The sequence below is a fragment of the Loxodonta africana genome, unplaced genomic scaffold, assembly GCF_030014295.1.
Source record: "Loxodonta africana isolate mLoxAfr1 unplaced genomic scaffold, mLoxAfr1.hap2 scaffold_147, whole genome shotgun sequence".
Classification (NCBI taxonomy): Eukaryota; Metazoa; Chordata; class Mammalia; order Proboscidea; family Elephantidae; genus Loxodonta; species Loxodonta africana.
This window is the reverse complement of record NW_026974900.1, coordinates 182230-208556: the sequence shown is the minus strand read 5'-3', so window position 1 is coordinate 208556 and position 26327 is coordinate 182230. Positions and strand designations below refer to the sequence as shown.

Genomic DNA, 26327 nt, shown 5'->3' with positions numbered 1-26327 from the left:
AACCGGAACACAATTAAAGACACTGTTGACACGCTGTGAAAGATCTGAATGATTTTTGTAGAAATTGTCAGATGGGAACCTAATTTGCTGCGTAAAGTTTCACCAAAAACATAATAAAATATTATTAAAAAAAATCATTGCTCATTTTCCAAGTGCCAAATTTTTGTGTCTCCTTCATCTAAAGTAGGAATAGTTATTAGTCCTTTGTCATCTATGTTTCAAATTTTTAAATCTTTTGCTTGTTTATCTCTTCTTTTTTTTTTTTTTGCAGGCTATTTTCCTCTCTTCAATAATTGAAATGTTTTATGCTCAATTACATCTACCTTTTCTCTTATAATTTCTGGATTTCCTATATAAGTTAAGAAAATCTTACATGTAACTTCCTAATTTTCTGTTAAGATTGTTGTTGATTTATACATTAAATTTGTAATTCAATGCGGTATTTTCGCACACTTTTCTATAAGGACAATCAGTTGAGTCAGCACCATTTATCATGAATTTTCTATTTTGTTCCACTGGTGTATTTCTCAGTTTCTAGTATAAACCCTGGTGGCGCAGTGGTTAAGAGCTATGGCTGCTAACCAAAAGGTTGGCAGTTCAAGTCCACCAGGCGCTCCTTGGAAACTATGGGGCAGTTCTACCCTGTCCTATAGGGTCACTATGAGTCAGAATCGACTCGACAGCATGGGTTTGGTTTTTTGGTTTAGTATAATGTATTAATTTGTTCTATTATTCAATGAAAGAAGGCTGCACTTACTATCCTTTTTCATATTTCAATTGTCTGTTCTTTGGTATAAGGAGCCCTGGTGGTGCAATGGTTAAGCACTTGGCTGCTAACCGAGAGGTTGGCGGGTCGAACGCACCCAGCAGCTCTACAGGAGAAAGACCTGGGAATCTGCTTCTGGAAAAATTACAGCCCCCTTCCTTCCCCCTCAGAAAAAGAAAAAACCCTAAGTGGCAGTTCTACTCTGTGTTCAGTTCAACAGACAACTATTTTGATATTCTAATGGGAATCACATTATATATATATCTTAGTTTTGAAACACTTGACTTGTTTTACAAGTCTTCATGTTTGGGAGAACAGGCATATTTTTTGCATTCAATCGGGTTTTGTTTTATTTACTTCAGTAGATTATTTTCTTCATATAGGTTCCTTACCGTTTCTATCAAAACATTTCCCTAAGTATCTTATTGTTTTTGACACTATTTGGTACAATCAAATAGCAGAGAAAAAAGAATGGTCTATCCTTCCCATTTTCATTTTTTCGCGTGCTTATTTCTGGACAGAAATATAGAACTGATTTTGGTATACTTGTCCTATATCCTGCCACTTTATCAGCAATTTTATATTCGTCCTCTAGGTTTGCAATTATATCAGCATTAAAAAAGTTTTAAAATCTTTTAATAGTTACCCTCGTTATTTAAAATTTCTGGCTTATTCTTTCACCGTCAAAACTATATTCTGGGATAGAAGTAATTATAGCTATCTTTGTTTAGTTGCAAATTTTATCAAAATGAATGGACTGTTTTGTAGTCTATCCCACATCTGTTAAGTTTTGGGATAATTCGTTGTGCACCAGTAGATAACAAACACGTTGACCTTGCCGACCATGATTGCATTTAGCTTCGTGGGCAAGTTGGGGAGAGTTTCGTCTTCATCTATTCTTTGATGGATCCTGTCTAAGGCCAAAATTAACTGTTCTTTGCATGTTTCATGAAATCTGCTGAGAGCCAACCAGGCCTGTAATTTTCTTTGCAGGAAGATTTTTAACTCTAATCCCTTTTCGACTCAACGGCAAGTAGCAACAACAACAATCCATTTTGCTTCATGGAATCTTCTGGCAATAATTTATTAGAGAAGTTTCCAATGTGTGCTCTAGGCTGCTGGAAAGCCATCTTTAAAGATTATGTGGATATTCACTCTTTTCAGCCTTATCCAAACCCATTAATCAATCCCAGATTTTCCCCATTTCCACAAAGGTCCTTTCCTGCATCCACTCCTGGTACCAGTTCCCTCCTCTCAGACTTTGTATTTTCTGAAAAGAAATGAACAGTGTGCCACCCAAGCAGTTTCGTGCCCACAGACTCCTGAGTCCAAAATAGGGAGGATACTGTCTTCAAATATTCTTTTATTTTCTATTTTTGTCTGTACTTAATTTCTTTTTCATACCGTATCGTAATTGTTTTAAAGTTGTGTTTTTATGTCTGGGTCTGAAACCCAGCTGGGATTCCCTTTGTGTGTGGTATGTTGTGGTGTCCAGTTGCATGTGGGCATCAAAAGGACACATTTTTCAGGAGGGTGGGGATGGGGAGGGTGCTGACACATTGCGGGGATTGCAACCAATGTCGGGGAAAATTTTTGTATGAATTGCTGAATGGCAAACTAATTTACTATGTAAATTTTCACCTAAAGCACAAAAATGTTATACACACACACACACACACGCACGCACGCACATTGTGAAACTAAAAGGCAGGGAGAGGCAGTTGGGGCGGTTGGGCCAACCACAGTGGGTGCTGCGCGCGGGGAGAGGAGCACTCCAGGGCGTCACGGAGTCCTGCGCCCAGCAGGGCTGGCAGAGGACCTGAGCCTGGGTCCGGTGCCTCTGGCAAAGGGCCAGCTCCCCTCATACCTGCCTGCCAGCCAGGCTCCAGCCCCTGCCCTCATCCCTCTGGGTCTCCCCCACCAGTCTCCTCATTGCTACCACTAAAATTTAGGGGGAGGCCAACGCCACCCAGAGGGTGGCGCAGAACCTGGACTTCAGGAGCTCCACGTGCACCGCCGGGCCCGCAGCACTTCCGCTGCGAATCCGTCAGCTGTCGGGTATCCCTAGGACGCTGGGCACGGGTGAGTGAGTTGCGATCACACATGGGCTTCTAAATCCGTCCATGGGAAACCCCGGGGGGTGCACTTCCAGGAGGAAAAGGCCAGGCCAAAGAGGCCACCCTGTCAGGTGGACCCTCTCTCCAGTCAGGACTCACCGCCTGCACCGCACTGGGAAGAGTCCTCCCAAGGGCTCACCCCTAGATTGAAGGCCACGATCAGACTTTGGGGATCCCCAGGCTCCCAGAGCTGCAGCACCGCACGGGGAGGGTGAAGTGGTGCTTACCGGCCAAGCCCTGGCAGCAGTTCCTCTTGCATGTGACCCCTTTGTCAGCCTGAATTTCTTGCACTGTTTTTCCACCAGCCTGGCATTCTGCAACAGAAGCTGCAGGGAGAGTTGCTTCATGAAGCTGCTTTGCACTGAGGTCCTGAGCCTGTGCACTCCCAGGACGAGGTCCCATGATTTTAGTTGGATGGTTTCTTTCCAATGACATGTTTTCCTAGATTTTCTTCTCAGCCCCATCTAGTTCTTTCTTCTTTTCCTCCCACCTCCATTTTGTTGGCTCCTATGACATCTATCAGTTCTTTTGCCCCCACCCTCCCATGACTCTGCCACTGTAGACCCCACCCTGGAAGACCCCCATGGAAGGTGCTAGAGAGTGGTTCATGGGCCCCTAGCTGCTCAGCAATTTGGGGAGGGGGTATCTAGGGATCTACACTTCTAAGAAGCTCTTCAGGTAATTCTGGTCCTGTTGCAATGGAAGGCTTTATTTTAGAGGTCAGCTGTGAGCAGGCCCCTACTGAGAATGGCTGTGGCAGGTTTCCCACACACCCCTCTGCTTTGCTCAGTCTAGGGGGAGACAGAAGAAGATTGCAGAGCTGAGCTGCAAGGATTTCCTGCAGCAAAGCCTGCCCTGGTGTGGGCTGGGGAATTTGTTTCCCCAATTCTCATCACTAGTGGTGAGCAGACCGTTCTCTGCTCAGACTAAAGAAGAGTTAACAAAATGAGCTTGAAACAATAAATGCCTGCTTGGAGCCCTAGTTGCTAAAAAAAAAGGGGGGGGGGAGTGAAACAAGAATCCAAAGGACGTGAAATGAGCCTCCTCTTTTGACACCCTGCCTGGTCCCTAACTTTCTCATCTTCCACCTCCCAAGACTGTACAAACTGAGTTCAGATCCTGGAATAAAGATCCCCAGGAATATTGCTGCTTTCGTCACCCCGTGAGGGTTTCCCGAGTGCTGGCTGGAATAAGGTCTGAGAATCCTCCAGGGGCTGCCCAGGCCTGTGTACTAGACATTCAACACACCGAGATTCAGAACCACTTCAGTTTTCCAACACTCGGGCTTGACACCAGGGACCTGACCCTGAGGAAGCTGAGATTTTCTGAAGTCAATACTCCTACCCACTCCTCAGGTTCTCCCCATCTGAGCCTCGGGATCAGTCAGGCCTCATGTCCTCTCAGCAGTGTTTCTGCTAAAGGACAACAGAGGGTACTGTAAGGAGCACTGGTGGCACAGTGGTTAAAGTGCTCAGCGGCTAGCCAAAAGTTTGGTGGTTCAAACCTGCCAGCCACTCCACAGGAGAAGAGGTGGCAGTCTGCTTTTGTGAAGATTTACAGCCTTGGAAACCCTGTGGGGCAGTTCTACTGTGTCGTATAGGGTCTCTATGAGTTGGAATCGACTTAATTGCAGTAGGTTTGGGTTTTTAAGGGCACTGTGGGTTTGTGCTCTATAACTTGAGCACCTGCCCCCTCTGAAAGGTGCAAGGAGCTACTGAAAGGACACCATCATAACTGGCAGAAGCCACAGCCCATGGTGCTGAGGGAAAGCTGGGAGGGAGAGAGAGGTGGGTGAGTTAGAAAGGCCCGGTCTGTAGGCAGCCAGGGGCCAGGGTGACCTGAAGCCAGAAAGCTGACTGAAGACAAAAAGCTTCAAATCTGCCCCTCCTGAGTCTGTTTCTTCTTTCAAAACCTTTTCAAAGTCTTTCGCTGCTCTTATTGGCTAGGCCTGAAAGGCCTTTGCTTTAACATGAAGGAGCCTCCAAAGCCTCTTGGGGCAAAGGATGGCCCAGGAGGCCCTGCCCACCACACTCCGTCCTTCCTGCAAGTCCGAGGGCCAGTAGTTTCAGCCTTCCAGCTCCTCCACCGATCTAATGACTTGAAACAGGATTTCACTGAAGCTCAAACATAACATAGACTGGAAATACTCCTGGGTTCTCTTCTCACAGCAGCTCATCGCCTGGTTCCTAGTTTTATTAGAAAAGTTAGATAAGGGACGAGAAGAGGAGATTGTGGAATGCCTGACATCTTAGCGCCAGTTTTTTTTTTTCTTGAGGAGAAAAGAAGGCGGCATTTACTGTGTCCTTTTTTTTTCCTTGAGTCTCACAAAATTCTTACAAAGACCCTCTCAGTTAAGGACTGTTGGGAAGTGCCTTGCTTTTCTTTTAAACTTTGTCCTGAGGTGCTTTGATTATGGAGCACATATGAAGAATTTTCCCCTCAGGGAAGCATTCTAATTCTTACCTAGACTGTAAGCAGAATGAGGACATATTAAGTGCTAAGCTTGGTACATAAGGGAGTGGGGACCCCTCAAAGCAGGCCTGTGGAGAGGTTCATTCACGATTCCCTGGGAGGCACACCCGTTGCTCCAGACATCTTTGAAATGCCTCCCTGGGGAAGGCCTTCGGGGCTGGTTCCTGGCCACGTGGGAATTCAGTCCCGTTTTTCTGTTAACACTGCTCATTTGGGGTCCAGAATGATATTGCCCAATGTCTCATTTCCAAGGCCTCTGCTGTGAGTGTGACTAAGAGACAATATGGGAATTCTTAGAAGAAAATCCTGCAAGAAAGGCACTTCTTAAATTCAGTATTTTTCAAACCAATGAAGTCTTCATTCTTACTGAAAAAGGAGGGAAAAAAATGCCACAAACTCGGGGGGGGGGGCGGGCGGGGATATTTGCAATGAACATAACTACGTAAGGATAGGCATTCAGAATATGTTAAGATCTCTCTCAGTGAATAGAGAAAAAGCAAAAACCCAATGGAGAAGAGTCACTAGAAGGCAGATTATAGCAGAGGCACCTAAAATGGCCTATAAACCTGAGCTCCTCAGAAGTAATCAGGGATCATCACAGAGACCACACAGAATAGTCCTTCCCACACAGGGAGCAGTCCAGGGCCAGGCCCCTGAAGGAATGTGTTATGAAGCTATCACTGAGAAAAGAGGATCAGTCTATACCACCACTGGGGCCCACTCGGCATCCTGCATGCCTTTGACCAGAATACCTAGGTTCTGCTTCTGGTTAAATAAAAAAAACAGGTGACCTTATAGGGTGGGGTTTATTTCCCTTAGCCCAGCTTCTCAAAACGGGTGTCTGCTGCCCAAGAGGAGAAAATCAGAGGGAAAACCCATGCAGTGCGCAGATGGGCAGATGACCTATTTCCCTGGGGCCAGCCCTGAAATCCTATAGCCTATTTCAAGGTGGCACAGCATGGCCATATTGAGAGGGAAATCTCCATGGTTCCCTGAGATGAGCTCACAGCTCTGCCCATGCCCTGGCCCATTCCAGCACCACCTCTGGCCCCCAGAATCTAGGATTTAGATGTGACTAATTAGCTCACCATTTAAAATTCATTGCTCAAAATCCATTTCCTTATTAAGGGTTACCCTGACCACCCTTTTAAAATTGCAACCAGAAAATCTCTTCCCTCCCATTCACACTCACATGCTCCCTAGCCCTGCCCTATTTTATTACTAGCACTTATCACCTTTAACTGTCTTAGTCATCTAGTGCTGCTGTAACAGAAATACCACAAGCTGATGGCTTTAACAAAGGGAAATTTATTTTCTCATACCCTAGTAGGCTAAAAGTCCAAAATCAGAGCACCAGCTCCAGTGGAAGTCTTTCTCTCTCTGTCATCTCTGGAGGAAGGTCCTTGTTACCAATCTATCCCTGGACTAGGAGCTTCTCTGTGCAGGAACCCCAGCACTGCTTTCTTAGTGTTATGAGATCTCCAACTCTCTGCTTACTTCTCTTTCATTTTATCTCTTGAAAATAAAAGGTGGTGTAGGCCATACCCCGGAGAAACTCTCTTTACATTGCATCAGGGATGTGACCTTAGTAAGGGGGTTACAATCCCACCCTAATCCTCTTTAACATAAAATTACAATCACAAAATGAAGGGCAAGCACACAATACTAGGAATTATGGCCTAACCAAGTTGAGACATATTTTGGGAAGACACAGTTTGATCCATGACATTCCACCCTTTGCCCCCCAACCAAATGCATGTCCTTGCTACATGTAAGACGCATTTACTCCATCATATCACAGCAAAAGTCTTAAATCAACTCCTAGTCTAAAATCCAAAAATTCCTCTTCATCTGTGAAATCTAGAATATAAGTTTTCTGTTTTCAAATGCAGTGGCAGGACAAGTGCAAGCTGTATATTTCCATTACAAATGGAGAAACTGGAAGAATAGAAGGGATAACAAGCACCAAGCAAGTTAACAGAGCCCATTACATTAGCCCTAAAGGCTTTGCAAATAATCCTCTGTTTTTGAGACCATTTACACAATGGCCCAGCTCTCTGAACTCTAGGTATTGGCCACACTCTCCGGATTCTGAGCGGAGGCCCCAGGGCCCTGGGCTTCACCTCTGCCTTCCTGACCCACTGGGATGGCAACTCTGCTCCCTTGACTTTAGTCATACCATTCTCCTGGTCCATCTTAGTGGCGACTCAACCCTTAGAAACACCAGAAGCCATGGCTCCACTTTGAAATCCCAAAGGTCAAGGCTATACCTTTTGAGACTAAGGCAGCTCAACTTCCGGTGTTCCTTGTCTCTTTAAACTCTGCTTTTTGGCTTCTTGGCCCTCTGGCCTTATGACCACATCTGTCCTATTGGGGCAAGTGTTCCAAAGCTCAGTAGCTCCCCAAATAAGTGCCTGGAGGCACCCCACTCTGCTAGGAAGCCTCCAGCACACAGGCACTCAGCTCTCTCACTCCTTGGGTTGACTTCAGCACTGCCTGGCCCTGGTTTCCTGGGTGTGCTGCTCCTGGCTCCCTGCTGCTGCTGGTCCTCTGCTGCTGTTTCTCACCATCTGTACCTTCTCTGGTGTTACCAGTTCTCCTCACTTCCTTCTGAGTCTGTCCATTCACAGTTTCAAAACCACTTCCACATTTTAAGTGTCTGTTAGAGCAGCACCACATTCTCTCAGTATCAAATTCTTTCTTAGTCATCTAGTGCTGCTACAACAGAAATACCACAAGAGGATGGCTTTAACAAAGAGAAATTTATTTTCTCACAGTCTAGTAGTCTGGTGGTCCAAATTCACAGTGTCAGCTCCAGGAGAAGGCTTTCTCTATCAGTTTTGGAGGAAGTCTTTGTCACCTTCACTAATTGTGCCCTATTTTATTACTAGCACTTATCACCTTTAACATAATAAATATTTCCTAGTTTATTACATTTATTATCTATTGTCTCTCCACTGGACTATAAGCTTAGTGAGGACAGGAATTTTTGTGTGCTTTATGCATTGATATATCCCCCAATCATAGATAGAACACTTTCTAGTGTAGTATGTTTTAGGTAGTTCAATATTTGTGGAATGGGTGCATGAATCCAAAGAAAGACAGCTCGAACAGGGAAACTCTCTCCTGTCTCTTCTCCCAATAATGGAGGCACAACTGTCACATCTCTGGTGTCTCCAGGGCTTTCCATGCCTCTCATTTGCACCCAAAGCTGTAGACTGGGATTTCCTAACTACTCTTTATGCTGGAGACATGCACGTGAAACGCTCCATGTCCCCCTCCCACCACTGAGATTCAGGTTGACACCCCTCACCCAGGCCCAACCAACATCCCCTCTTTTTTGCTCTTTTGGGCACTCGCTGCATCTGATCTTCCGATGTCAGCAAGGGTCAGAGAGCCCCATGGAAAGAAAGAAAGGCCCCCCCATGTCAAATCTGTGCCCCAAGACAGACATCAAACCCATCAGAAAATCCCAAGCCCACAGATCTTCTCATCAAATTTGTCTCAGAGGTGTCTCCTATGGAAGAATTCAGAGCTGATCATAGGTCATGGAGCCTCACCAGGTCTAGAAGGAGGGAGTCACAAGTTGGGCCTGCATGTATTGAGGTCAACACTCACACCCGTGCTTATGATAGAAGTAGACTCGGCCACTTTTGACTTCATCAATCCCTATTACTCTCCTTTGTACCTTGGTGGGCTGAGCACAGTAAGGAGCTTCTGGGAAGCCAGCCATGGCTCTGGCTACTGCTCTGATATCCCGGTTGGGTTTGGGAATGAAGGATGGTTGCTCTAGGTACCTTTGATCCCCACGCCTCTCAGAGGTATGGCCAGTTTAATTGAAGTAGATGTTTCCTCTTTATTCCCTGAATCTTCTCGTATCTGAATTCTTCATTTGGATATTCTAGGACCTCTCTCCTCAGACTGGGATCCAGGGACCAGCAGCACTGGTAGCACCTGGAACCTTGATGGAAATGTAGACTCTTGGGCCTCAACCCAGACCTCCTGACTCAGACTCATCATTTTAACACGATCCTTAGGTGATCTGGGTGCACAATGAAGTTTGGGAAGCACCATGACTGACCTGGATCTCAGAGAAATCAAATATAATGCATGTGAGTTCTTGGGCCCATTACAAAATGGATTGTCATCCCTGAGGTCTGGTTTGGCCCCATCTTTCTGTCAGTAAGTGAGATCTCTTTGGTTCCTTCTCAGGAGATAAGCCTTCCCAGCCTTCTAGTTGAGGTCTTAGAGAGAAGTACTTAGTACCAAAGGACATGAAAAATAAACTTGAAAGAAAAATGTGTTCATTTCCAGGAGAAAAACTCAGTGCAAAGTGTTGCATTTATACTTGGTATATTTTCAAACTCAGAGGAATTCACAGTTTAAATAATTCTCTTAAAACATTTTTTGTTAATTGACTGCTGAATTAATGTCTACCACGGGGACATGGAAACAACACTGATTTGCTCAACCTTGATAATGTGAATTTATCATATTATTTCAGGAAGAAAATGCACGTTTCTTCATGAACGTGTAATTTAAATAGGGAATCTGCAGAGTTTTATAACTGTTTAATGGTTTAAGCAAGGATAATGAGATAAACTTAACAGATTCTTAGTGTGAATTCCCTTGGATTCACTTGTCGGAAAAGACAGGCAGAGGAGAGTTAAAACATATAGAAACAGTATGCTTCAAAAGCATTGATGATATGTCTTTTCATTTCTGTAGAGTTGTATGTGACTGTTGATAGTGTGTACTGCCCTGGTGGCACAGTGGCTAAAAGCTCGCTTGCTAACCAAAAGATTGGTGGTTCAAATCCACCAGCTGCTCCTTAGAAATCCCATGGGCAGCTCTACTCTGTTCTATAGGGTTGCTATGAGTCGGAATCAACTTGCTGGCAGTGAGTTTGGGTTTTTTGTTTTTTTGGTATGTTCCCATTTATATATGAGTTAAAAGTTAGAAGAACCAAAAAGATAGTGTTACTGCCATGGCTACTGACTTACGGGAACCAAGATAAATTGTCAAGTGAAGAATGGTGCAGAGAAACATGTGGGTAGAGTGTGACCTAATCTCGAGAAAAGCAAACAAACCATAAAGCTACATGTGTACCTGTGACTATGCATATGTGTTCCAGCAAGCAGGAATGCGTGAAGAGGTACACATGTGTCTTTGAACATGGACACTTTGGAGAAGCAGGTAAAATTTACACATGTGGGGATGACTCTTATTATAATTCTTATAAAAATCTGACTTGTTAAATGTGTTATAATAAGAATACAAGAGTTTTCAAAGTAAAAAAAATCATAGAAATATATATATGTATATATTTAAAACAGTTTTATTGGCTGTTATTTTATATAGGCAAAACACTGTCATCAATACTGGATTCAGAGACTTTCACCACTGGGTGAAGAGCAAACTCAGAGATGGAACAAAGGTCTCAGCAAATTTCTTGCTTGTTCTTGGAGCTAATGACCTCTTCTGGTCTCTATACCTGGAAATGGCCAAAAAGAGTTCTGTCAGGATTAATGCAGTCATTGTTCAAACATCTACTGCATGTACATGTCTTCGGGGTAAGGAAGAATGCTGGACACCATGTGCAATTCATTAAGTAACAAGTGGACCATTAGACAGTTCTTTCTCTGATGTCCCACTACCACGTTCCTCCCCTTGTTGCTCTACTGGAAAACCCACGGTATACATTGTAGGCCTTTTTTCAGGACTCAACATAGAGGAAGTTAACTGGAAAGATACATCTTTTAAAGATAAAGAAGATTTTGTCCACAAGGTCTTTAGACATGTGGACCTCCCAGGCAGCCTCTGCATAGGATGGGAATGCAAGACCCCTCTCACTCAGTATCTCTGAGCATTTCAGTCTTTCTGTTTCTTTATCAGGAGACTGCAGAATTTACCCACTTCAGAACCCTTGCTGCCATCAACCCCAACCAGTCCCATATAGGACCCCTCACTTCCACTCTGAGAAATAAAAGTAGGACAGCCTGCAGGTGGAGGTGCCTGACCTGGAGTCCCTGTCTATCCTTCCTTACCCCTGAGGGCTTCCCTGTGCCAACTGGGGTTTCATTTCCCAGGGTGGACATACCTCTGGCACTTCCAGGGCTTCCCAGGCCCTGGAGCTTGATATTGAGGATGGGACTTGGGCTTTTCTGGGCCTGCAGAGCCTGGGCCTCAAGCTGCCCCTTCCTACCCTCAACCTTTGGTTATCTGTACTCTGGCTGTCTTTACCAGGTTTAGGAGGCCTTGCCTTCTCTTTTGCTCCTTTCATCTCAGTCAGGCTTTTCTCTTCCAGTTCTCTGATCTCAGGGCAGTTCAGGCTAGACCACAGAAAAGAGAAAGATGAAACAAGTGTCATTGATTATGTGTGGAGGCTGCTGGGAAAGGAATTGACTGTCATTGGCTTAGGGCTTTATGCCCACTGCTCACCTGCAGGCAGGTTTTCCCACAGCCTACTGTCTCATTGGCTCCTTCTGTCACAAAGAACGTAGTGATGCCCCCTTCACCGTCACACTTCCCTTAGAGCTGTCATTACAGAGGCTCCCTCTCAGTCTCCCAAGTCCCACTGAAATCCCATTTCACTTTCCCTACTAATGCTGTGCTCATCCTCAAGGCCTCAAGAGCTCACCATCCAGATGAGGCCTGTCCTTTCCTCTCCAAGAGAGCCTCTGAGCAGACCTGGTGTCTATGGTCAGCTGTCCTGAGGTTTCTTCCATCCAGTTCCCCCTCCGGCTGGAGCTCTCCATGCAGTTAAGGGGGTGGAGTGGGGTGGGGAGGAAGGCACATGTGAGGGTTTTACAGGTGTAGTGGGTGAAAGGAGCCTGAAAGGACGTCTTTCCAGAAGGGCCCACATTTTGAGGCCATGCCTGTACCCTCTGTAGCCAGGTCTCCCACATCTGCAGCAGCACCAGTAGATGCTGTAGTCTCTCCAGCCCCTGTCTCTGCTCCTCTAGATGCTCCTGAAGGTGCCCGGCTCTTCTTGCCAGGACTCCAGGATGCTGACCGAGGCTTAGGTATTGTGTAGACTGGAAGCAGAGCCGATGGGGCTGTCTTTGAGAACTTGGCCTCAAGACTGGGGGCATCTTGCCTACGGAGGCAGGGGATGTTTTGGTCTGCCGGACCACGGCTACCCCCTTAACTGTACACACTTGGGTGAAGTACACATACTTGACTCATGGCTTCTCTGGAGTAGCTTGATGAGTGAGATATCTGTTCAGAGGAAGCTGAGGAAGAAGACCTCTCTGATTCTTAAGGAGTCTTCCTGGACCTGAAGCTTACGTTTTTTGCTTCCGATATTCTAGCTTGAGTGGCACTTTCCTCTTGGGTTGAGACTTCTGATAATAAAGAGTTAACTTACATGAACCCTCTGGGCACTGAGTTCTCAACTGTGACCCAAGACCCTGGTTTCAGGTGTCCCTGGGAGCCTCTCTATCATCACTGTCCTCCACCTCTGCAGGACCTGTGGTTTCTTCCTTTTTCCCTGGGGACCTTCCATCTTTGGGGAACATCACTGTGGGAGACCAAGTCTCCTCTGGGAAATCTTTTGTGATATTAGCACTTCATAACAGAAGTCTATAGTCTTTCAAAGGACTATAATACACTGATAATTTCTATTGCAAAGAGAGGGTCTCCACATTAATTTTTTTGGCATTTGTTGAATGCCAAATGAAATTGTTCCTTTGGAACTTGAAAATGACCTCATTTGCCTGATCTTTCATAATCACACATGACTTCTCTGAGAGACATTTTCTATGAAAGTGATTTTCATAACAGATTTAGAGTGTAAACAGTGAAACAGGAGAAATTGTCATCACTTTTTAAACTTTTTTCAGCCTTCTTTTAAGGGAAGGGTATTTATAGGAGGAAGCATACTTAGAAAAATTTGTATTTTATATGCATATAAAGCTTCTCCTTGTATCCTTAACCAACCCAGGGTAGAAGGTTAAAATTGCCCTTTTCTGAACAGAAGGCCCTTACCATGCTGCTATGAGAAGCACTCCTTCAGGGTGATGCAGAAACAGATGTCCATTTCTGAGAGTTTTGATGCCACAAACCTCAGGTGGGCAACATACAAGAACCTCACCTGAGTGTGTCTGGGTGTGCTGTAATGTCAGCCTAACGGTCTGTGCACATTTCTGAATATGAAGGAAGGATTGGTGAGTTAACGAAGAAATGAATGGAAGCAGTTTGGGAGGGGAGTGAAAGCTCCAGGGACAGACAGAAGATGGGATGGGGGACTTGTCAAGAGGGTGTCAGAAAACCAGGAAGGAGCAGGAAGCACGGCCAGGGGAGGGCAGCATAGGCTAGGGGGCAGCAGAGATAATGGTAGTGGGGAGAGCAACAAAACTGGCCTGTGATACAGTGGGAAATTAGTAATCCTAGATGAAGCTCAGGTTAAGTCAAGTAGGAATGTAAAAAATTCTATCCTGTAGCTATCTTTCCTGTGAGGGATTTAGGTCCTTGGGGAGAGGTGGGGAGGAGACATAGGAGGAAAAGGCGCATTCCTGGGTCTAGGGAAGGAGTCTGAAAGACCTTCTTCTGCCCTAACAGGCTGGGGCTGCATGGTTCACAATGATGTGGGCCCTGTGCTTCTTCACACCACCCACTCCTAGAACCTCCTGAAAATTTTCTTAGTTCTTCACATAGTATGTTCATTCCATCTCATTAGAAAATATAATAATGCAATACACTTTTCCCTCACCACCCTTTCCTCAGTCCTACATTCTCTGTCCCAGTTGTACACTGGCTTCCTTCCTTTCCATCAGGTTTAAAGGCCAGAACAATTGAGTATTATTTCTGCACTTATTCCAGAAATTTCTCAGAATCCTAAGTTTGATCATTGATTTATTCCTGCATTTCCCATTGACATTACAAACTTTGGTGAATTATCTACTAAATGACAGGAAATGCTTTCTTAGGTCAATCCTCCTTATGACCCTATCTGTTCACCTCAAATCCTTCATCTTCTCCTGTCATAGCTCTGATTTCTGTGGAAATCAGATCCCCTAGTTCCCTAGCTCCCACCCATCTGGGAGATTTTTCCTCTCACCCTTATTTAGAGTCTTAGAGAAAGGCCTCTTCTTTGTTTATCACTGATTCATCCTGTCTGGGTGAAGACATCCAAAAATAATGGTACTCTGAAGGATCTCTATCCCTCCTCCCAGTTACTGATGATATCTGAATCTTTCATGACTTGGAGACTCTGATGTAGTCCTGAATTTCCTGGATTTGCTATCTAAAAACACTCTCCTGCAGGAGACCTCAGATCGGCACCCTCTCCAAAGAGCAGTTGACATCTGAGCGAGCACCAAGACTTCCATAGCCCTTGTGTGACATCATTGTTGACACTGCTCGGTTCTATGGGCCCAGTTTGAAGCAAAGCTGGGCAGCAAGGAAAATATGGCAACTGTTGAAGTAGGGGCTTGGGGGCTGGGAGGAGGGAGATTATATATTAAAAATAAATTAAAACTTCTCTCTGCACTCAAAGAGGTTACCATCCCTTGGGAGGGAGAGAGAGCATACAGGGAATGAAAATAGTGTGATAGGCAGTTGCTTCCACCAAATCCTCTCATTTAACTCAGTTTGAATCGTCTCTCCAGCCCTGGTCATACAACATCCACTCTGCACCCTTTTCAGGTCTCCTTAGCCTCTGAGGCTTCACACAGGCTCTTCACTCTGACTAGGAGATGTTGTCCCCCTTCCCATCTCCCGGCCTACTCTCCCTGGTGAAGTATGTGGTGAAGAGAACTGACCCTGTTGAAACAGGTTAGGCTTATGGCCTCACCAAAAAGACCTAAGACTCAGGACTTTTATGCAGCCAGAATAGGAGGTTTAGGAGTTGACTTGGGAAAGCCCATGACCTCTGCTTCTTCCAGACTCTATTTTTGTTTTGGATGCCATTTAGAAAAAGATCCTGGAAATGGGGAGATCTATTACGGAAGAAATTAGGAAAGTTGGGGAGGTGACGAGAGAGGTGCTGACTTCTCGGTAGAAAATAGAAATTACAACACGAAGATGCTAGGGGCTCATTTTGTGTGACTCCCAACTGTATAGGAGGGAGGACTGGTTGGAAAACAGAACAAAAGACGATCTGTGCCTGTTGACAAATGCACCAGTGGCTTCACTCTGTCTCCTCAGAATGTTCTCATCAAGCCATCCCTCACCTTGTACTGAAGCCTCTGGAGAATTCTTGGGGTTTCCTGGATTCTGGGCCTTTGTCATCCCTTAACTATCCAACCATATTCCCAACTTGGTTCAGGCATCACTTCCTAGTTGAGATCTTCCCTGACCCTTTTCCTGGTAAATTTGTCCACTTCTTGCTCTGTACACCTTTGTATTTAAGATACCCTTTACCACCACATAAAACACAATTCCATTTACTTGCCACAGATGATTTTAGGAAGGTCGACACATTCTCCCTCTCTCTGTGTCCATGCCTTCTGTGAGACTCTGGAGCGCCTTTCCTCAGCAGCAGGAGTCTTTCTGCACCCTCAGTTGAGGCTGACCTTACGGTTGCTTTGGCCATTAGGATAGTAGTGAACCGGATACAAGGTGAGAGTTGAAAGGACTTTGCATTCAGACTTGCCCTTTTGTTGCTCTTAAAGCCTGAGAACCCATGGGAACGGACCCAGGCCAGCCTGCTGGATGATGGGAGACCATTGGAGAGAGGATCCAGCAGTTTCACTGAGTTGATTTTAGATGAAATGGCTCCTAGCTGACCTGGAAGCGAATTGTAGACACATGAGGAAGGCCTGCTGCGAGTCACTGTGCCTGGCCCAGATAGGAAGATCCCCAAATTGACAACCAGAATAACTCTGAGCTTAGTAAGTGGTTGTTCTTTTAAGTGCTACATTTTGGGGTCATTTGTTACACAGCAATACACAACTGATACAACGGTTAACTTGGCTCTTTCTCTGATCAGGCAATGAGGGACCTTCTCTGAGTTATCTTATCATCAAGAGTACATGGCATAGGGTCTGACATGTAGTCAGTATACAGTGAATCTTTGTTGACTTAATGGATAAATGAATAATATGAATCATAAGTGTGAATCTGCATAAAATCCTGTGTGAAAAAAAGCATGATATTTCTTTAAATAAACTGAATTCCAGCTCAGAGCAGCCTGCTTACCAAATTGGGGGGTGGGGGGGGGACGGGGTGGTGGATTTTCACCTTACTTATTTTTAGATTTCCTCCTCATCCAGATATGCAATAATTCCTGGGGTCTAATGAAGGACCAAGGTTTGGAGACAGGCTTCAAAACACCCATTGCCCCAGCCTACGTGGGTGATTTCTCTAGAAGTATTGGCTCTGCTCCTTCCATTCCTAGCTGGAGCAGGAGAACCTTGGCAGGGCTGTGAACACCATGATGGGGTTTGTGTACCTATGTGCCTGCATTATCCTTTGAGGTGCTGCCGTCTACCCCAGGGCACTGTCAAGAAGCAGGGCCAACCCCTTTCCTATTTCTAGGACTCTGCTATCCGACTCTCACTCCTCCCCTGGGTTTCAATTCACGCAGTGTGATTACTCCAGTGAGCTGAGGCTTTTACAACAGGCTCTTCAGGGTCTCAAAGTTTCAGAGGTTCAACCCTGTGAGTCCAACTACCTCCTTGAAATAAGATAGAGAAGGAAGAAAAATATAGGAAAATTTTATTTTGAATTTAATGTTTCAATAAATTTTCTTGCCATGTGTTTTGAAAGCGTCCTGCCTAAAAATTCCCCCTGTTCTCTTACAATTTGCAAGACAGTGAAAAGGGAATGTTTGATTGTGTCATAATCTGCAGAAGATGTAAAGCACACATGGGGTCCATTCCTCCCGATGCTCACACTAGAGCACCCCACCCACTTGGAAATTTCTGCAAGTATTTCGGAGTCCCTCACACATCCACAATGAACAGCTTTCAAATTCTCCTAAGCAGGAATTATTACTGTCACAGCCTGTGACCCAATAAGCAAGGTTATGCATGGGTCCAGTTGTGCCTTCCCACTAATCTACAGCGCACCATTTCACCTGTCAACCACCACATCAAAGACGTAGTGAAACCCATGTGAAATTGCTCGCCGTACATTGTTGCTGTTGTGTTGTTGTTGTTAGGTGGGTCTAATCAGTTCCAGCTCATACTGACCTTATGGACCACAGATGGAACACTGCCCAGTCCTGCGCCATCCTCACAGTTGTCACCATGTTGGAGACCACTGTTGCAGTCACTGTGTTAATCCATCTCATTGAGGAACTTCCTCTTTTTTGCTGAGCTTCTACTTTATCAAGCACGATGTCTTTGTCCAGGGACTGGTTCCTCCTGATAACATGTCCAAAGTACGTGAGACAGAGCCTCATCATCCTCGCTTCTAAGGAGCACTGTGGTCATACTTCTTCCAAAACAGATTTGTTTCTACTTCTGGTAGCCCATGGTATATTCAATATTTTTTTGCCAACACCATAATTCGAAGGTGTCAATACTTCTTTGGCCTTCCTTATTTATTGTCCCAGCTTTTGCATGCATGTAAAAAAAAAATGCATATAAGGTGATGGAAAATACCATGGCTTGGGTCAGGCCCACCTTAGACCTCAGAGTGTCATATTTGCTTTTGAACACTTTAAAGAACTCTTTTGCAGCCAATCTGCCCAATACAATAAGACATTTGATTTTTTTGACAGCTGCTTTCCTGGGTGTTGATTGTGGATCCAAGCAAAACGAAATCCTCTACAACTGCAGTCTTTTCTCTGTTTATCATGATGCTGCTTATTGGTTCACTTTTGATGATTTTTGTTTTCTCTATTTTCACCATACTTATTCAATCTGTACGCTGACCAAGTAACCTGAGAAGCCAGACTGTATAGAAGAATTTGGCATCAGGATTAGAGGAAGACTCATTAACAACCTGTGATATGCAGATGACAAGACCATGCTTACTGAAAGTGAAGAGGACTTGAAGCACTTAGTGATAAAGATCAAAAACCACAGCCTTCATTATAGACTACACCTCAACATAAAGAGAACAGAAATGCTCACAACCAGGCCGGTAAGAAATGTCATGATAAAAGGAGAAAATATTGAACTTGTCAAGGATTTCATTTTACTTGGAGTGACAATCAAAGCAGCATTCAAGAAATCAAATGACGTGTTACTTTAGGCAAATCTGCTGCAAAAGCTTTCCTTAAAGTGTTAAAAAGCAAAGATGTCACTTTAAGGACCACGGAGTGCCTGATCCAAGCCATGGTGTTTTCAACAGCCTTATATGTGTGTGAAAGCTGGACAAGGAGTAAGGAAGACCAAAGAAGAGTTGGTGCCTTTGAATAATGGTTTTAGTGAAGAATATTTAATGTACCGTGGACTGCCAAAAGGAGAAAAAAATCTGTCTTGGAAGAAGTACAGCAAGAATGTCCTACTGAGCAGTTACATCTCTCTTATAGGGTTGCTGTAAGTTGGAATCAACTCAATAACACTGGGTTTCATTTGGTTTAAGTGGCGTTCAAGGCAAAAATGTTTTATATAAATATCACAAAATACATTTCCTAAATCTAAATTGATAATTTATATTTAGGAAATGTATAAATTTTGTTGCATTTTTGATTTTATAAGAAAATAAAATTTATAACTCTTCAGGGTTATACTTCATCTATATTAATGGGGTGCCAATTATACTTTCTGAGCATTCTTTTTAGTTTATATGATTTTTCAGTTGAGTCTAATAGTGTTTCAGGTTGATTATATCATACGTAAATACCATTCATTTTTGCTAGCTTTTCAAAGGTAAGATATTTTTAGTTCCAGTGTTGATATCAGATCTACGATTTCCAAGAAAAATGTTGAGTATTGGATCCTTAATGTTTGATTCTAACATTGATGGAAAACATTAACAGTGTTTTATTTTCCATTTAAAATATGTATGCATTTTATCATATTACAGATTTTTTTTCTGCCTCTTCTAGACTATTAAAAAAAATTAGTATGTTTGTATTTAGTGTTCTATGGGAATTTGTATTATTTTTTACTCAAAATGTTTCTCCTCCACTGATGTGATGTCAGGGTTTTTCTCTAATCTGGAGTATTCATGGACTTCTCTCTTTCTCTAACATCTTATATACAACACTTTCTGTTGGTTGTATCTTCAGAATAGATTCCATATCTGCCCACTTCTAAATTACTCCCTTGCCAACACCCTGGGCCTGGCTGCCATTACAGCTTGCTCAGACACTGTAAGGGCCTCCTAACTGCTCTCCCAACCTTCAATTTTTCCCTCTAGAGTCTAATCAGACAACAACCAGGTGGAAGTTCTCAAAACATTACTCAGGGGACATGTCTCTCTGATCAAATCTTTTCAAAGATTTTAAATAAATCCAAGTCCTTTAGGCTGCCATGATAATCTTTTGGACATATCTCTCACCTCACTACAGAGCACCCCTCTCTCCCTTGATTTCTGCTGTGCATCCTCCTTGTTTTGTTTCATTGCCTCCAGGCCTTTGGACTGGGGTTGGTTCTCTCTCCTAGTATTTTTTTTTTGCATATTTTCCTGTTGGTTGTCTCTCCCCTTTCATTCAGATCTCTGCTCAGATATCACTCTTAAGAAAGGACTTTGCTGACCAACTAATTTAACCTATAAATTAACATTCTACTTCAATGCCTTGCTCATTTTGTAAGCATTAGCATTACTTTGAATTTTACTGTATCTCTATTTGTATATGCATTTTTTGTGTATTTCTACATTGGAATGTAAGTTTCTGATGGGCAGAGAATTTGTCTGATGGTTTACTTCCATTTCTATGGGACCTGAAACAGCAGTTGACAAACAATATGCACTTACTTAATATTTTTTAATGAATGGATGATTGTACTGGTCCTATTGTAGGACCATCTTAGGAATTTTGTGATTACAAATATATGTTTAAAATACAGTATCTTTTTATTTACTGATAGCACACATTTTCTGGGATTTTATTTATGATATTAAATAATATGCATAAGTGAGACTTGTCCAACTTTATATTTTTGTTCTCTTTGTTATCAAATGTTTCAGTGATAATGCCATAAATATTCATGATATATTGATAACAATTAAGTAGCAACTACAATATACCAAGCAGTGTTCTACACATTTTGTTTATAATAAGTCACTTAACTTTCACAGGGAGTCCCTAGTTGCACAAATTATTAAGCTCTTTGCTGTTAACCAAAATATTTGTGGTTTCAATCTGCCCAGAGGCACCTCAGAAGAAAGACCTAGTGATCTACCTCCAAAAGGCCACAGCAATTGAAAGCCCTACAGAGTACAGTTCTGCTCTGACAGACATGGGTTTGCCATGAGATGAAATTAGTTGGATGGCAACTCGTTAATCCTCACAACGTCAAGACCTATTACTTCTATTGAATCTGTTACTGTTATTACTGCCATTGTACAGATGACAAAGTTGAGGCTCAGAGAGATTAAGTAACTTGTTCTTGGTCATGCAACTAGAATTTGTATGATTATTATTAATCACAGGGTTTTGTTCTATTTTATATTCTCCATTGTCTAAACAGAAGCATAGCAAAAGGGGGGCAGAGGAGGGCACATGCACCAGGGTCCAAGTCCAAGGGTGCAGCAGACAAGGTACAGAATGCTTTTAGGTGCCACAAATATGAAAGCCAGACAAGAGGGGGAGACATTTCTGCTGACTCATCAACATCTATTCGTCTTGAAATTTGGGATAGGGAAAGGCTGAACTTAGAGATTGGCCCTGGAAACTCCTTACCCTCACTATGCCCTGTGTCTGAAATTTATTACAAAGTATAAGAATTGCAAGTTTCTTGCTATTTTGATAAAAGTAACATAAAAATTATATGACAGTGATTTGCTTTGGATTTTAATGGTTCAGTAGCTTTCTAGTTTAGGTATTTTCTATTCAGTATTTTTTTGGTATTTTATTGATTATATTTTGTTAATGTATATCTTTGAACAGACTTACACGCGTGTATATGAACACACACATGCATGCACACACTCCTACACTCATGAACACACATATCCACTCAAGGATTTCATGGATAAAATTATAATATTGACATGAAGGTAGACCTCAATAATTCTTGAGATATAGAAAGTTAATGGTTAAGAAGACCAAATTCAAACAATACTGTTTATATATTCTATGCAAATCTAATAAAAATCACAACAAAATTTGTAAAGAAAATGACAACCTAATTCTAAAACTTATGTAGGTATGTAAAGGCCCAATAGTAGCTAGAGTAGTACTAAAAAATAAGTAACAGCCCCTATCAGATACCTGACATTTTGTAATAAATGAACAGTGCTGTGTCCTTACCTAAATAAACAGACTTCTCATTTGACTAAATCTAGTTTATGTCATTGTTTAATTTCTATCTCTATGCTTACAACTACCAAATTTATATCTCCAAATAGAATCTCTTCCCTGAAATCCATGGTTGAATATCAACTTCCAAGTTAATCTCTCCATGAGGTTATATATTAAGTATTCAAAATTGACTTATTTGAAGTTTAAAGGTTGATTAGGCTCTCCAAGATATTTTCCTGCCCAATCTTCATCCTATCAATAAATGATGCCTTTATTCAACCAAAGCTTTAGTAGCATCCCTGACTCCACTGTTCTCTCAAAGAATGCATTATTCAGCATTTGCTCATTGTCTTCAGGATTTTGCTACTTTTGCTATTTTCCATACTTGATGGTTCAAGTCATCATACTTACTCACCTGTACTTTTGTAATATCTATCTAAATGGTCTTACTGTGCCCATCTTTGTACCATGTGCTTTATGGTACATGGAATAATCCATTTAAAGTATGTTAGATTTTATTAAGGTTCTATTCAATTTTACAAAAACCTGAGTTGAATGGAAAGCTCTTAAAAAACTCAAGGCCCAACTCCACCTGGCCTCCATTATTGTATGCTCCTCAATTCCTATTACATCACTGGGCTCTTTCATTGTATTACAGCTATATTTTGCTGAGGTTTCTTCTATTTTAGGGCTTTAGCCAGTTCATTTGCTTTGAGCAGTCTGCTTCTAGAAATGATAGAGAGACTTCATCCCTGAACCAGTTACTATCTTGTCCTTTTACCCTACTTTTTAAATTTTTCTTCAGATAGCAAGGCACCATCTAACTATATATATGTAATTATGTGTATCTATTTCTGTCTATCTACTACTAGAAAAAGAATTGATGCATGCAAACTCCAGCGTTGATGAAGAATGTTGAATATACCATAGACTCCCAATAGAATGAATGTTTACTCATTCAGTCTTAGAAGAAATACAACCAAAATGTACCTTAGAAATTAGGATGGTGTCTTAGTCATCTAATGCTGCTATATCAGAAATACCACAGGAGGATGGCTTTAACAAAGAAAAATTTATTCTCTCACTGTCTAGTAGGCTACAAGTCCAAATTCAGGTCGTCAGCTCCAGTGGAAGGCTTTCTCTCTCTGTCTGCTCTGGAGGAATGTCCTTGTCATCAATCTTCCCTTGGTCTGGTAGCATCTCAGTGCAGGAATCTCAGACCCAAAGGACATGCTCTGCTCCAGCACTCCTTTCTTGGTGGTATGAGGCTCCCATGTCTCTCTTCTCACTTTGCTCTTTTGTATCTCAAAAGAGATTCACTTAAGACACTACCTGATCTTATACATTTCATCAACATAACTTCTGCTAATCCATCTTATTACATCATAGTGATAGGGTGTACAACACTTACGGAAACCACATCAGATCGTAAAATGATAGGCAATCATAGAATCACACGAGGTAATCATGACCTAGGCAAGTTGACAGATATTTTCGGGGGGAGGACACAATTCAATCCATGACAGACGGTGAGACTTCAAATTGCTTACTTTGAACATGTCATCAGGAAAAACCAATTGCTAGAAAAAGGTACCATGTTTGGTAAAGTAGAGAGCCAACCAAAATGGGGGAAACCCTCGTGAGACGGATTAACCCAATAGCTGCAACAATGGACTCAAAATACCAAAGATCATGAAGATGTTACAGGACATGGCAATCTTTCATTTTATTATGCATAAAGTCACCGTAACTCGGAACCAACTTGATGGCAGCTAACAACAACTAGAATGCATATACTTTGAATCCTGCTTTGGTATCTGAAAAAAATATTTGTGTCCAGAAAGTATTTCTTGGATGAGTGAATGCAACTTGTGTAGATTAGATTATTAGTCACCAAATATTGACATTATTCCCCTGCTTGCCCCCACACACATAGATCTACACTGTCTCCGTGGGAGGAGTATATTTCCTGACCCACTGACACTAGTCTTGGCCATGGTACTTGGTTAATGGAATGTGGATATGAGTGTGAGTGTGGTGTTTCCCAGCCTAGTCTGTAAGAGACTTCTCCTCTGAAAGCTTGAAGTTCTACCATGAGATGAACATGCCTCAAGTGTCTGCTGCCCCTTCAACTTGTCCAAGGAAATTAAGAGATGCATGGAAACAACCTGAACTCAAAACCTAGCTGATCTGTAGAGTTGCATGAAATACTTTTTATTACATGTCACTAAGATTTTGTGGTTGTCTTTTATGCATCATTATTGTAGTAAAATTCTGACTAATATCCCAACCCAGTGCCTTCGAGTCGATTCCATGACTAATATAGGAACGTGATATGGAAGCCAAATACAGACCTAATGGTATATGAAATATATGATTAATTCACTATACCTAGAAACAAGGGAAAGGGTTATCCTTGGTGCATCCTGAGTAGCGGGGTATTTCTCATCTCTTTCACGTCAGGATTTGCCATATGACTTGCTGGGCAAATGGAATATGAGTGAAGTGAAAGATTCCACATTCAAACAGAAGAATTAAGTGCCATTTACCTGGTTCCATCCATATTCCTATGCATTTGCCATGATAGTGACTAACATAAGAGCTGCTAACCAGAAATGAAATAGGAAAGATGATAATTCAGAGCAGATTTGCACTTGACTCACACCCAAGAGGTATTATAAATGAGAAATATCCCCACATTTTAAGTCAATGAAATTTGTGGATTGTCAATCAACTAGGATAGAGTTCAAGCCCAGTTCTAAGGATATAACCTAACCATTTCACCAATAACAGTAATCCCATTTGTCGTGATTATTTCTGGAGCATGATTTAAACCAGATGTTGTCTAATTAGGTCAATTGTTTATTTATTCTAGAAGGGGTTCATGCACCTGTAATTATTACACAAGTTTGAACTCAGGTTTTTTTTTTTTTTAACCCAGTTAACACAAATTTTAACTGATTTAGTGATAATGCAAAAAAAGTGCTGCTGCTGATGATAATGGTGATGATATACACCCGTCCCAACCCATATGTATTTTATATAATTAATACTGACAGAAGCTTGGGTGAAACTTTGACTTGCTCTACAAGCATGACTAGAAACCAGTGAGATATCACAGGTGTCTCCTATGAACAATAGGCATATTGGTTTTGACAGACCCTAAACCAAAGATGTCCCTATAATAGCTGACTTGAATATCATATTTTTAATACCATTAGGTGACCATTTATATATATATATATTTATTAACTTTTATTGAGCTTCAAGTGAACGTTTACAAGTCAGTCTGTCACATATAAGTTTACATACATCTTACTCCGTACTCCCACTTGCTCTCCCCCTAATGAGTCAGTCCTTCCAGTCTCTCCTTTCGTGACAATTTTGCCAGCTTCCCACTCTCTCTGTCCTCTCATCTCCCCTCCAGACATGAGATGCCAACACAATCTCAAGTGTCCACCTGATATAATTAGCTCACTCTTCATCAGCATCTCTCCCCCCCGCACTGTCCAGTCCCTTTCATGTCTGATGAGTTGTCTTCGGGGATGGTTCCTGTCCTGTGCCAACAGAAGGTCTGGGGACCATGGCCGCCAGGATTCCTCTAGTCTCAGTCAGACCATTAAGTATGGTCTTTTTATGAGAATTTGGGGTCTGCATCCCACTGATCTCCTGCTCCCTCAGGGGTTCTCTGTTGTGCTCCCTGTCAGGGAAGTCATCGATTGTGGCCAGGCACCAACTAGTTCTTCTGGTCTCAGGATGATGTAGGTCTCTAGTTCATGTGGCCCTTTCTGTCTCTTGGGCTCTTAGTTGTTGTGTGACCTTGGTGTTCTTCATTCTCCTTTGCTCCAGGTGGGTTGAGACCAATTGCTGCATCTTAGAGGGCCGCTTGTTAGCATTTAAGACCCCAGACGCCACATTTCAAAGTGGGATGCAGAATGTTTTCATAATAGAATTATTTTGCCAATTGACTTAGAAGTCCCCTTAAACCATGGTCCCCAAAACCCCGCCCTTGCTCCGCTGACCTTTGAAGCATTCATTTTATCCTGGAAACTTCTCTGCTTTTGGTCCAGTCCAATTGAGCTGACCTTCCATGTATTGAGTGTTGTCATTCCCTTCACCTAAAGCAGTTCTTACCTACTAATTAATCAGTAAAAAACCCTCTCCCTCCCTCCCTCCCTCCCCCCCGTGAAATATTTCATAGCTTGGAGGAATCTGGAGGGCATTACGTTGAGTGAAATTAGTCAGTTGCAAAAGGACAAATATTGTATGAGACCACTATTATAAGAACTCAAGAAATAGTTTAAACAGAGAAGAAAATATTCTTTGATGGTTATGAGGGTGGGGAGAAAGGGAGGGAGAAGGATATTCGCAAATTTAAATAGTAGACAAGAACTATTTTAGGTGAAGGGAAAGACAATATACAATAAAGGAGAGGTCAGCATAACTGGACTAAACCAAAAGCAGTTTCCTGAATAAACCAAATGCTCCAAAGGCCAGAGTAGCAGGGGCAGCAGTGGGGGGACCATGTTTTCAGGGGACATCTAGGTCAATTGGCATAATAAAATCTATTAAGAAAACATTCTGCATCCCACTTTGGTGAGTGGCATCTGCAGTCTTAAAAACACTATCAAGCGGCCATCTAAGATGCATCATTTGGTCTCAACCC

At 42.6% G+C, this 26327-nt stretch overlaps 1 long non-coding RNA gene across 1 annotated transcript; it reads left to right on the top strand.

Moving 5' to 3' along the window:
* The first annotated feature begins 476 nt into the window (after window positions 1-476).
* On the top strand, window positions 477-18442 carry LOC135229203 (uncharacterized). The gene is made up of 2 exons (XR_010319984.1): window positions 477-2848; window positions 9261-18442. It is a non-coding gene; the product is annotated as an uncharacterized LOC135229203 (long non-coding RNA).
* Window positions 18443-26327: the final 7885 nt, after the last annotated feature.